The sequence below is a fragment of the Protopterus annectens genome, chromosome 12.part0, assembly GCF_019279795.1.
Source record: "Protopterus annectens isolate FY-2018-M chromosome 12.part0, PAN1.0, whole genome shotgun sequence".
In the NCBI taxonomy this organism is placed as follows: domain Eukaryota; kingdom Metazoa; phylum Chordata; order Ceratodontiformes; family Protopteridae; genus Protopterus; species Protopterus annectens.
Genome location: NC_056746.1, coordinates 601,303,176 through 601,316,450, shown reverse-complemented (window position 1 = coordinate 601,316,450; position 13,275 = coordinate 601,303,176). Strand labels below are relative to the sequence as shown.

At 42.7% G+C, this 13,275-nt stretch overlaps 1 protein-coding gene and 4 non-coding genes across 5 annotated transcripts in view; 4 read left to right on the top strand and 1 right to left on the bottom strand.

The window, feature by feature from the left end:
• The window catches only part of LOC122816738 (mucin-4-like), a 544,109-nt gene that overhangs the window by 394,734 nt on the left and 136,100 nt on the right, over positions 1-13,275 (bottom strand). The gene's annotated exons all lie outside the window — the stretch shown is intronic.
• Positions 2,561-2,642, top strand: TRNAL-UAG. Its single transcript has one exon. It is a non-coding gene; the product is annotated as a tRNA-Leu (tRNA).
• On the top strand, positions 5,763-5,844 carry TRNAL-UAG. The gene has a single exon. It is a non-coding gene; the product is annotated as a tRNA-Leu (tRNA).
• TRNAL-UAG lies at positions 8,969-9,050 on the top strand. The gene has a single exon. It is a non-coding gene; the product is annotated as a tRNA-Leu (tRNA).
• On the top strand, positions 12,169-12,250 carry TRNAL-UAG. Its single transcript has one exon. It is a non-coding gene; the product is annotated as a tRNA-Leu (tRNA).

Below are 13,275 nucleotides of genomic sequence, written 5' to 3'. Positions count from 1 at the left end.
TGAAGGGGAGGAGGCCATTGAGGGGCCTGTCTCAGTTTCTGCAGCACCCCAAAATACAGCCTAGTTACACAACAATGAAAAGTATCTCGATAACAAGTCCCTCCCTAAGGCATCACACTAAATGCCAGACTCACGCACGAAGCTTTGTAGCTGGGTGGGCTTAACGGCCGACATTTCGGTTGCCAGCAGATCGTTTTCAACCTATTGCACCACGGAGATGTGAGCACAAGCCTTCCAAAAGTTCAGAAAAAAAATAGAACCCTGTACATTATGCTACAAATTCAAAAGAGAGCAAGCTAAACGGTATGTTTCATCCTGCGAGAAATACTTTTAGTACTTTTTGCGTTATAAGGTAAGGTTTGAAATGTCATCAACATGGTACGGTACACCTCTTTTAAAAGAAGTTGAGAAATTTAAAAGAAAACGTGTGCCGGCAACTCTCCAAGTTCGGCTAAGAGCAGAAATAAACTATAATTCTGCACTGAGACTTGGCAGAGTATTACATAGGTTGCAGTTGAGCTTGATTAGCAGGTTGAGTTTGTGTCAGCTAATACAGATGCATAGCCTCCAAGGTTTGATGACTGGCAAGTAGAAGGGTCGCTGCACTTTCAGGACATTAAAAGCCTAGCACCTTTCGGTCGATAGCATCGAATTAATTCTTGTACGCGGCAGCATCTGAGAGGTAGACATGTTCTCACTGATGTCAACACAGACTTGGTGGCTAAAATCAAGTTAGGTAGGAAGAAACGTCAAGAAAACACAGCATCTGGACTTGGTGGGTGAGCACAGCCAGGGAAAAAAAATGAGTAAATAAAAATGAAAAGGCAACACAACAAAAGCAGTGAAGGGGAAAACTAAAATAAAGCAGAGCAAAGCAATGAGACCCTATCACCAACCTGAAAGGATGACTTGAAGAAGAGCAGAGCAAAGGCCACAGTTGCTAAGGGATCCCAAGCCTCAGCAATGCTCACCGTACAACCTTACAGAGAGCTGGGTCTCCTGATATGAAGAGCAAAAGTCTCACTAATAGGTTAGCGAGAGGCAGTGATCCAGTCGTGGGGAGAACACCAGAAGGAGTTAAGCTGATACGCCTAGGAGACTTGGATTTAAAATTCTATCTGATACCGATAAAACGCTTTCAAAGTGCAAGTCTAAGCTAAAGCATGGCATTTTGGGTATGCTAATCAGCAACTTCTTGCTGTTTTATTTTTATAGCATTTTTCCTTTGTCGGGTTTTGAAATCAAAGGATTGAACACAGTGCCGACATTCTATCTTTAGCCCTGCCTCAATGTCCTGATATTTGAGCAGCAGAGGGAACAGACTGATAGGAATTACCACCAAGACGGCTGATTGCAATGCTTTACCACTGAATCGGACCTGTAATATTTTCATCCTGTTTAAGCGGATTCACAAATTGAATCTGTTGTTGCTCAGTGTAGATGTGACCACACTTTTCTTTATTTATAAAATAAATTAAACAAACAATCTAAAAAAGAAAGTGCTAAATCTTTTTTCCCTATGCAGCTAATAAATCCTTCATTTAATACCAAGGCATGAGTGCAAAGTCTTTTTATTATCTATGATCTGTGAATTGTCTCATTTTTTTTAAGTGCTGCTTTTTTAGTCCATCTCGTGTTCTTGTTTTCCCCATCATTGCCCTGCGTTTGACTTTGCTAGTAGGAGTGACAACACTTTATGTGACGTGACTACCTCTGTTGTGAAGTAGTGCTCATTATGTCTTTCTTACTGACTGCCAGCAGGTTGCTTGCGTTGTGATGGAGTGCTTCCTATGTCTTTCTCACTGGCTATTGTCACAAACAGGTTGGCGGTTAGAACTCTGACGTCAGACATTCTACATGTAAAAATTACATTCTCGGCTGAAGTTTTATTAGTATCACCACCACTCAAGGTGTAGATGGTGCAGCTTTTGAGACAGGAGATTCTCTGCACTGTAGAGCATTCATACAGGTGAAGGCTGAGAGACTTTCAGATTTAAAACATCTTTTTCTCTGCAGTTTAGCCCATATCTCATTTTTAGTCTAGAGTTGTAGGTGATTTTCAAGAAGTACATTTACTCTTTCCTACATGGAGGTAGTAGAAATGTGTTCCTTCACCTCGTTTGTTTCCTTCCTCACTTAATTCTTTCATTCACTCATGTCTCACTTTATACAGTACAGTACAGGGAAAATGTGCCAAACAGCTTAAAGCAGCAGAAATAAAAATATCACTGGAAATGTCAGTAGAAAGAATCAGGGAAGGAGCCCTGGTAACCATAATAGCTGTTCTCCTGTCGAACACTAGGGTCTATGTTGCAAACATTCTGCTTTTCAGGTGCTTCCAGTCACAGGTTTCCTCGTTAGTATAACAGGGTCTGAATGATTTAATCTGGTAGCTAAAGCAGTAGGATAAGGGGCTGGGAGTTGGCATAATTGTTAAGGTACCACAAACCACAACAAAGTCCCGAAAAAAAAACAGGCATTGCTTATGTCTGGCAGTTGGTGCAGTTGATAAGGCTGTAAGCTGTACTGCTAAGGGTATAGAGTCTGAGTCATCTGGGGTGGTAGTGTGGCCGAGCGGTCTAAGGCGCTGGATTTAGGCTCCAGTCTCTCTGGAGGCGTGGGTTCGAATCCCACCACTGCCAGTTTAAAGCTCTGAACTGCTGTGACGTGTTTTTAATTCTCTCTCTCAGTCCTCGTCTGCCTGTTATGCATCCCCAAGCACGCCGATTAACCCAGACAGCGAATCAGAGCATTTGGGAGTTTCGGTTAGGCTCCTCATTGGTCTGTATGAGTGCATGCCTAGTACCTTACTGTGAACTCAGTCTCAGGACCTTTTCGCCGTTGTATCAGCAGTGGGTGTAGCACAGATATCAAGAAGGTCAGCCCCCCCCCCTCTGTAGTGGTGTAGGCCAAAATGGTAGCAAACTTTGTGTAGGTGTATCCTCTAATGTTCTCGTGCGTGAGGTTATGCAGCTAAACTACGTCTCTTCCGCTCAGCGATACCTTAACCCATCTTTTACTTGAAAATGACAAGACCCTGCCCTGCTGAGTGGTAGCACGTTAGTTGAGCTATGTATCATAAAGTCACTGGAAGAACCGAACATTTTATTCCTCTGTACATTGTGTTCCAAATGTACGCTGCAGAGTTGAAAACAGATGCTGTTTTAATAACTAGTTTTTATGTTCATAAGCAGCGTGTAGGCCTGTGGTGAAGGAGGCCATTGAGGGGCCTGTCTCAGTTTCTGCAGCACCCCAAAATACAGCCTAGTTACACAACAATGAAAAGTATCTCGATAACAAGTCCCTCCCTAAGGCATCACACTAAATGCCAGACTCACGCACGAAGCTTTGTAGCTGGGTGGGCTTAACGGCCGACATTTCGGTTGCCAGCAGATCGTTTTCAACCTATTGCACCACGGAGATGTGAGCACAAGCCTTCCAAAAGTTCAGAAAAAAAATAGAACCCTGTACATTATGCTACAAATTCAAAAGAGAGCAAGCTAAACGGCATGTTTCATCCTGCGAGAAATACGTTTAGTACTTTTTGCGTTATAAGGTAAGGTTTCAAATGTCGTCAACATGGTACGGTACACCTCTTTTAAAAGAAGTTGAGAAATTTAAAAGAAAACGTGTGCCGGCAACTCTCCAAGTTCGGCTAAGAGCAGAAATAAACTATAATTCTGCACTGAGACTTGGCAGAGTATTACATAGGTTGCAGTTGAGCTTGATTAGCAGGTTGAGTTTGTGTCAGCTAATAGAGATGCATAGCCTCCAAGGTTTGATGACTGGCAAGTAGAAGGGTCGCTGCACTTTCAGGACATTAAAAGCCTAGCACCTTTCGGTCGATAGCATCGAATTAATTCTTGTACGCGGCAGCATCTGAGAGGTAGACATGTTCTCACTGATGTCAACACAGACTTGGTGGCTAAAATCAAGTTAGGTAGGAAGAAACGTCAAGAAAACACAGCATCTGGACTTGGTGGGTGAGCACAGCCAGGGAAAAAAAATGAGTAAATAAAAATGAAAAGGCAACACAACAAAAGCAGTGAAGGGGACAACTAAAATAAAGCAGAGCAAAGCAATGAGACCCTATCACCAACCTGAAAGGATGACTTGAAGAAGAGCAGAGCAAAGGCCACAGTTGCTAAGGGATCCCAAGCCTCAGCAATGCTCACCGTACAACCTTACAGAGAGCTGGGTCTCCTGATATGAAGAGCAAAAGTCTCACTAATAGGTTAGCGAGAGGCAGTGATCCAGTCGTGGGGAGAACACCAGAAGGAGTTAAGCTGATACGCCTAGGAGACTTGGATTTAAAATTCTATCTGATACCGATAAAACGTTTCAAAGTGCAAGTCTAAGCTAAAGCATGGCATTTTGGGTATGCTAATCAGCAACTTCTTGCTGTTTTATTTTTATAGCATTTTTCCTTTGTCGGGTTTTGAAATCAAAGGATTGAACACAGTGCCGACATTCTATCTTTAGCCCTGCCTCAATGTCCTGATATTTGAGCAGCAGAGGGAACAGACTGATAGGAATTACCACCAAGACGGCTGATTGCAATGCTTTACCACTGAATCGGACCTGTAATATTTTCATCCTGTTTAAGCGGATTCACAAATTGAATCTGTTGTTGCTCAGTGTAGATGTGACCACACTTTTCTTTATTTATAAAATAAATTAAACAAACAATCTAAAAAGAAAGTGCTAAATCTTTTTTCCCTATGCAGCTAATAAATCCTTCATTTAATACCAAGGCATGAGTGCACAGTTCATAGACCATCTATGATCTGTGAATTGTCTCATTTTTTTTAAGTGCTGCTTTTTTAGTCCATCTCGTGTTCTTGTTTTCCCCATCATTGCCCTGCGTTTGACTTTGCTAGTAGGAGTGACAACACTTTATGTGACGTGACTACCTCTGTTGTGAAGTAGTGCTCATTATGTCTTTCTTACTGACTGCCAGCAGGTTGCTTGCGTTGTGATGGAGTGCTTCCTATGTCTTTCTCACTGGCTATTGTCACAAACAGGTTGGCGGTTAGAACTCTGACGTCAGACATTCTACATGTAAAAATTACATTCTCGGCTGAAGTTTTATTAGTATCACCACCACTCAAGGTGTAGATGGTGCAGCTTTTGAGACAGGAGATTCTCTGCACTGTAGAGCATTCATACAGGTGAAGGCTGAGAGACTTTCAGATTTAAAACATCTTTTTCTCTGCAGTTTAGCCCATATCTCATTTTTAGTCTAGAGTTGTAGGTGATTTTCAAGAAGTACATTTACTCTTTCCTACATGGAGGTAGTAGAAATGTGTTCCTTCACCTCGTTTGTTTCCTTCCTCACTTAATTCTTTCATTCACTCATGTCTCACTTTATACAGTACAGTACAGGGAAAATGTGCCAAACAGCTTAAAGCAGCAGAAATAAAAATATCACTGGAAATGTCAGTAGAAAGAATCAGGGAAGGAGCCCTGGTAACCATAATAGCTGTTCTCCTGTCGAACACTAGGGTCTATGTTGCAAACATTCTGCTTTTCAGGTGCTTCCAGTCACAGGTTTCCTCGTTAGTATAACAGGGTCTGAATGATTTAATCTGGTAGCTAAAGCAGTAGGATAAGGGGCTGGGAGTTGGCATAATTGTTAAGGTACCACAAACCACAACAAAGTCCCGAAAAAAAAACAGGCATTGCTTATGTCTGGCAGTTGGTGCAGTTGATAAGGCTGTAAGCTGTACTGCTAAGGGTATAGAGTCTGAGTCATCTGGGGTGGTAGTGTGGCCGAGCGGTCTAAGGCGCTGGATTTAGGCTCCAGTCTCTCTGGAGGCGTGGGTTCGAATCCCACCACTGCCAGTTTAAAGCTCTGAACTGCTGTGACGTGTTTTTAATTCTCTCTCTCAGTCCTCGTCTGCCTGTTATGCATCCCCAAGCACGTCGATTAACCCAGACAGCGAATCAGAGCATTTGGGAGTTTCGGTTAGGCTCCTCATTGGTCTGTATGAGTGCATGCCTAGTACCTTACTGTGAACTCAGTCTCAGGACCTTTTCGCCGTTGTATCAGCAGTGGGTGTAGCACAGATATCAAGAAGGTCAGCCCCCCCCCCTCTGTAGTGGTGTAGGCCAAAATGGTAGCAAACTTTGTGTAGGTGTATCCTCTAATGTTCTCGTGCGTGAGGTTATGCAGCTAAACTACGTCTCTTCCGTTCAGCGATACCTTAACCCATCTTTTACTTGAAAATGACAAGACCCTGCCCTGCTGAGTGGTAGCACGTTAGTTGAGCTATGTATCATAAAGTCACTGGAAGAACCGAACATTTTATTCCTCTGTACATTGTGTTCCAAATGTACGCTGCAGAGTTGAAAACAGATGCTGTTTTAATAACTAGTTTTTATGTTCATAAGCAGCGTGTAGGCCTGTGGTGAAGGAGGCCATTGAGGGGCCTGTCTCAGTTTCTGCAGCACCCCAAAATACAGCCTAGTTACACAACAATGAAAAGTATCTCGATAACAAGTCCCTCCCTAAGGCATCACACTAAATGCCAGACTCACGCACGAAGCTTTGTAGCTGGGTGGGCTTAACGGCCGACATTTCGGTTGCCAGCAGATCGTTTTCAACCTATTGCACCACGGAGATGTGAGCACAAGCCTTCCAAAAGTTCAGAAAAAAAATAGAACCCTGTACATTATGCTACAAATTCAAAAGAGAGCAAGCTAAACGGCATGTTTCATCCTGCGAGAAATACGTTTAGTACTTTTTGCGTTATAAGGTAAGGTTTCAAATGTCGTCAACATGGTACGGTACACCTCTTTTAAAAGAAGTTGAGAAATTTAAAAGAAAACGTGTGCCGGCAACTCTCCAAGTTCGGCTAAGAGCAGAAATAAACTATAATTCTGCACTGAGACTTGGCAGAGTATTACATAGGTTGCAGTTGAGCTTGATTAGCAGGTTGAGTTTGTGTCAGCTAATAGAGATGCATAGCCTCCAAGGTTTGATGACTGGCAAGTAGAAGGGTCGCTGCACTTTCAGGACATTAAAAGCCTAGCACCTTTCGGTCGATAGCATCGAATTAATTCTTGTACGTGGCAGCATCTGAGAGGTAGACATGTTCTCACTGATGTCAACACAGACTTGGTGGCTAAAATCAAGTTAGGTAGGAAGAAACGTCAAGAAAACACAGCATCTGGACTTGGTGGGTGAGCACAGCCAGGGAAAAAAAATGAGTAAATAAAAATGAAAAGGCAACACAACAAAAGCAGTGAAGGGGACAACTAAAATAAAGCAGAGCAAAGCAATGAGACCCTATCACCAACCTGAAAGGATGACTTGAAGAAGAGCAGAGCAAAGGCCACAGTTGCTAAGGGATCCCAAGCCTCAGCAATGCTCACCGTACAACCTTACAGAGAGCTGGGTCTCCTGATATGAAGAGCAAAAGTCTCACTAATAGGTTAGCGAGAGGCAGTGATCCAGTCGTGGGGAGAACACCAGAAGGAGTTAAGCTGATACGCCTAGGAGACTTGGATTTAAAATTCTATCTGATACCGATAAAACGTTTCAAAGTGCAAGTCTAAGCTAAAGCATGGCATTTTGGGTATGCTAATCAGCAACTTCTTGCTGTTTTATTTTTATAGCATTTTTCCTTTGTCGGGTTTTGAAATCAAAGGATTGAACACAGTGCCGACATTCTATCTTTAGCCCTGCCTCAATGTCCTGATATTTGAGCAGCAGAGGGAACAGACTGATAGGAATTACCACCAAGACGGCTGATTGCAATGCTTTACCACTGAATCGGACCTGTAATATTTTCATCCTGTTTAAGCGGATTCACAAATTGAATCTGTTGTTGCTCAGTGTAGATGTGACCACACTTTTCTTTATTTATAAAATAAATTAAACAAACAATCTAAAAAAGAAAGTGCTAAATCTTTTTTCCCTATGCAGCTAATAAATCCTTCATTTAATACCAAGGCATGAGTGCAAAGTCTTTTTATTATCTATGATCTGTGAATTGTCTCATTTTTTTTTTAAGTGCTGCTTTTTTAGTCCATCTCGTGTTCTTGTTTTCCCCATCATTGCCCTGCGTTTGACTTTGCTAGTAGGAGTGACAACACTTTATGTGACGTGACTACCTCTGTTGTGAAGTAGTGCTCATTATGTCTTTCTTACTGACTGCCAGCAGGTTGCTTGCGTTGTGATGGAGTGCTTCCTATGTCTTTCTCACTGGCTATTGTCACAAACAGGTTGGCGGTTAGAACTCTGACGTCAGACATTCTACATGTAAAAATTACATTCTCGGCTGAAGTTTTATTAGTATCACCACCACTCAAGGTGTAGATGGTGCAGCTTTTGAGACAGGAGATTCTCTGCACTGTAGAGCATTCATACAGGTGAAGGCTGAGAGACTTTCAGATTTAAAACATCTTTTTCTCTGCAGTTTAGCCCATATCTCATTTTTAGTCTAGAGTTGTAGGTGATTTTCAAGAAGTACATTTACTCTTTCCTACATGGAGGTAGTAGAAATGTGTTCCTTCACCTCGTTTGTTTCCTTCCTCACTTAATTCTTTCATTCACTCATGTCTCACTTTATACAGTACAGTACAGGGAAAAATGTGCCAAACAGCTTAAAGCAGCAGAAATAAAAATATCACTGGAAATGTCAGTAGAAAGAATCAGGGAAGGAGCCCTGGTAACCATAATAGCTGTTCTCCTGTCGAACACTAGGGTCTATGTTGCAAACATTCTGCTTTTCAGGTGCTTCCAGTCACAGGTTTCCTCGTTAGTATAACAGGGTCTGAATGATTTAATCTGGTAGCTAAAGCAGTAGGATAAGGGGCTGGGAGTTGGCATAATTGTTAAGGTACCACAAACCACAACAAAGTCCCGAAAAAAAAACAGGCATTGCTTATGTCTGGCAGTTGGTGCAGTTGATAAGGCTGTAAGCTGTACTGCTAAGGGTATAGAGTCTGAGTCATCTGGGGTGGTAGTGTGGCCGAGCGGTCTAAGGCGCTGGATTTAGGCTCCAGTCTCTCTGGAGGCGTGGGTTCGAATCCCACCACTGCCAGTTTAAAGCTCTGAACTGCTGTGACGTGTTTTTAATTCTCTCTCTCAGTCCTCGTCTGCCTGTTATGCATCCCCAAGCACGTCGATTAACCCAGACAGCGAATCAGAGCATTTGGGAGTTTCGGTTAGGCTCCTCATTGGTCTGTATGAGTGCATGCCTAGTACCTTACTGTGAACTCAGTCTCAGGACCTTTTCGCCGTTGTATCAGCAGTGGGTGTAGCACAGATATCAAGAAGGTCAGCCCCCCCCCCTCTGTAGTGGTGTAGGCCAAAATGGTAGCAAACTTTGTGTAGGTGTATCCTCTAATGTTCTCGTGCGTGAGGTTATGCAGCTAAACTACGTCTCTTCCGTTCAGCGATACCTTAACCCATCTTTTACTTGAAAATGACAAGACCCTGCCCTGCTGAGTGGTAGCACGTTAGTTGAGCTATGTATCATAAAGTCACTGGAAGAACCGAACATTTTATTCCTCTGTACATTGTGTTCCAAATGTACGCTACAGAGTTGAAAACAGATGCTGTTTTAATAACTAGTTTTTATGTTCATAAGCAGCGTGTAGGCCTGTGGTGAAGGAGGCCATTGAGGGGCCTGTCTCAGTTTCTGCAGCACCCCAAAATACAGCCTAGTTACACAACAATGAAAAGTATCTCGATAACAAGTCCCTCCCTAAGGCATCACACTAAATGCCAGACTCACGCACGAAGCTTTGTAGCTGGGTGGGCTTAACGGCCGACATTTCGGTTGCCAGCAGATCGTTTTCAACCTATTGCACCACGGAGATGTGAGCACAAGCCTTCCAAAAGTTCAGAAAAAAAATAGAACCCTGTACATTATGCTACAAATTCAAAAGAGAGCAAGCTAAACGGCATGTTTCATCCTGCGAGAAATACGTTTAGTACTTTTTGCGTTATAAGGTAAGGTTTCAAATGTCGTCAACATGGTACGGTACACCTCTTTTAAAAGAAGTTGAGAAATTTAAAAGAAAACGTGTGCCGGCAACTCTCCCAAGTTCGGCTAAGAGCAGAAATAAACTATAATTCTGCACTGAGACTTGGCAGAGTATTACATAGGTTGCAGTTGAGCTTGATTAGCAGGTTGAGTTTGTGTCAGCTAATACAGATGCATAGCCTCCAAGGTTTGATGACTGGCAAGTAGAAGGGTCGCTGCACTTTCAGGACATTAAAAGCCTAGCACCTTTCGGTCGATAGCATAGAATTAATTCTTGTACGCGGCAGCATCTGAGAGGTAGACATGTTCTCACTGATGTCAACACAGACTTGGTGGCTAAAATCAGGTAGGAAGAAACGTCAAGAAAACACAGCATCTGGACTTGGTGGGTGAGCACAGCCAGGGAAAAAAAATGAGTAAATAAAAATGAAAAGGCAACACAACAAAAGCAGTGAAGGGGAAAACTAAAATAAAGCACAGCAAAGCAATGAGACCCTATCACCAACCTGAAAGGATGACTTGAAGAAGAGCAGAGCAAAGGCCACAGTTGCTAAGGGATCCCAAGCCTCAGCAATGCTCACCGTACAACCTTACAGAGAGCTGGGTCTCCTGATATGAAGAGCAAAAGTCTCACTAATAGGTTAGCGAGAGGCAGTGATCCAGTCGTGGGGAGAACACCAGAAGGAGTTAAGCTGATACGCCTAGGAGACTTGGATTTAAAATTCTATCTGATACCGATAAAACGTTTCAAAGTGCAAGTCTAAGCTAAAGCATGGCATTTTGGGTATGCTAATCAGCAACTTCTTGCTGTTTTATTTTTATAGCATTTTTCCTTTGTCGGGTTTTGAAATCAAAGGATTGAACACAGTGCCGACATTCTATCTTTAGCCCTGCCTCAATGTCCTGATATTTGAGCAGCAGAGGGAACAGACTGATAGGAATTACCACCAAGACGGCTGATTGCAATGCTTTACCACTGAATCGGACCTGTAATATTTTCATCCTGTTTAAGCGGATTCACAAATTGAATCTGTTGTTGCTCAGTGTAGATGTGACCACACTTTTCTTTATTTATAAAATAAATTAAACAAACAATCTAAAAAAGAAAGTGCTAAATCTTTTTCCCTATGCAGCTAATAAATCCTTCATTTAATACCAAGGCATGAGTGCAAAGTCTTTTTATTATCTATGATCTGTGAATTGTCTCATTTTTTTTTAAGTGCTGCTTTTTTAGTCCATCTCGTGTTCTTGTTTTCCCCATCATTGCCCTGCGTTTGACTTTGCTAGTAGGAGTGACAACACTTTATGTGACGTGACTACCTCTGTTGTGAAGTAGTGCTCATTATGTCTTTCTTACTGACTGCCAGCAGGTTGCTTGCGTTGTGATGGAGTGCTTCCTATGTCTTTCTCACTGGCTATTGTCACAAACAGGTTGGCGGTTAGAACTCTGACGTCAGACATTCTACATGTAAAAATTACATTCTCGGCTGAAGTTTTATTAGTATCACCACCACTCAAGGTGTAGATGGTGCAGCTTTTGAGACAGGAGATTCTCTGCACTGTAGAGCATTCATACAGGTGAAGGCTGAGAGACTTTCAGATTTAAAACATCTTTTTCTCTGCAGTTTAGCCCATATCTCATTTTTAGTCTAGAGTTGTAGGTGATTTTCAAGAAGTACATTTACTCTTTCCTACATGGAGGTAGTAGAAATGTGTTCCTTCACCTCGTTTGTTTCCTTCCTCACTTAATTCTTTCATTCACTCATGTCTCACTTTATACAGTACAGTACAGGGAAAAATGTGCCAAACAGCTTAAAGCAGCAGAAATAAAAATATCACTGGAAATGTCAGTAGAAAGAATCAGGGAAGGAGCCCTGGTAACCATAATAGCTGTTCTCCTGTCGAACACTAGGGTCTATGTTGCAAACATTCTGCTTTTCAGGTGCTTCCAGTCACAGGTTTCCTCGTTAGTATAACAGGGTCTGAATGATTTAATCTGGTAGCTAAAGCAGTAGGATAAGGGGCTGGGAGTTGGCATAATTGTTAAGGTACCACAAACCACAACAAAGTCCCGAAAAAAAAACAGGCATTGCTTATGTCTGGCAGTTGGTGCAGTTGATAAGGCTGTAAGCTGTACTGCTAAGGGTATAGAGTCTGAGTCATCCAGGGTGGTAGTGTGGCCGAGCGGTCTAAGGCGCTGGATTTAGGCTCCAGTCTCTCTGGAGGCGTGGGTTCGAATCCCACCACTGCCAGTTTAAAGCTCTGAACTGCTGTGACGTGTTTTTAATTCTCTCTCTCAGTCCTCGTCTGCCTGTTATGCATCCCCAAGCACGTCGATTAACCCAGACAGCGAATCAGAGCATTTGGGAGTTTCGGTTAGGCTCCTCATTGGTCTGTATGAGTGCATGCCTAGTACCTTACTGTGAACTCAGTCTCAGGACCTTTTCGCCGTTGTATCAGCAGTGGGTGTAGCACAGATATCAAGAAGGTCAGCCCCCCCCCCTCTGTAGTGGTGTAGGCCAAAATGGTAGCAAACTTTGTGTAGGTGTATCCTCTAATGTTCTCGTGCGTGAGGTTATGCAGCTAAACTACGTCTCTTCCGTTCAGCGATACCTTAACCCATCTTTTACTTGAAAATGACAAGACCCTGCCCTGCTGAGTGGTAGCACGTTAGTTGAGCTATGTATCATAAAGTCACTGGAAGAACCGAACATTTTATTCCTCTGTACATTGTGTTCCAAATGTACGCTACAGAGTTGAAAACAGCTGCTGTTTTAATAACTAGTTTTTATGTTCATAAGCAGCGTGTAGGCCTGTGGTGAAGGAGGCCATTGAGGGGCCTGTCTCAGTTTCTGCAGCACCCCAAAATACAGCCTAGTTACACAACAATGAAAAGTATCTCGATAACAAGTCCCTCCCTAAGGCATCACACTAAATGCCAGACTCACGCATGAAGCTTTGTAGCTGGGTGGGCTTAACGGCCGACATTTCGGTTGCCAGCAGATCGTTTTCAACCTATTGCACCACGGAGATGTGAGCACAAGCCTTCCAAAAGTTCAGAAAAAAAATAGAACCCTGTACATTATGCTACAAATTCAAAAGAGAGCAAGCTAAACGGTATGTTTCATCCTGCGAGAAATACTTTTAGTACTTTTTGCGTTATAAGGTAAGGTTTGAAATGTCATCAACATGGTACGGTACACCTCTTTTAAAAGAAGTTGAGAAATTTAAAAGAAAACGTGTGCCGGCAACTCTGCAAGTTCGGCTAAGAGCAGAA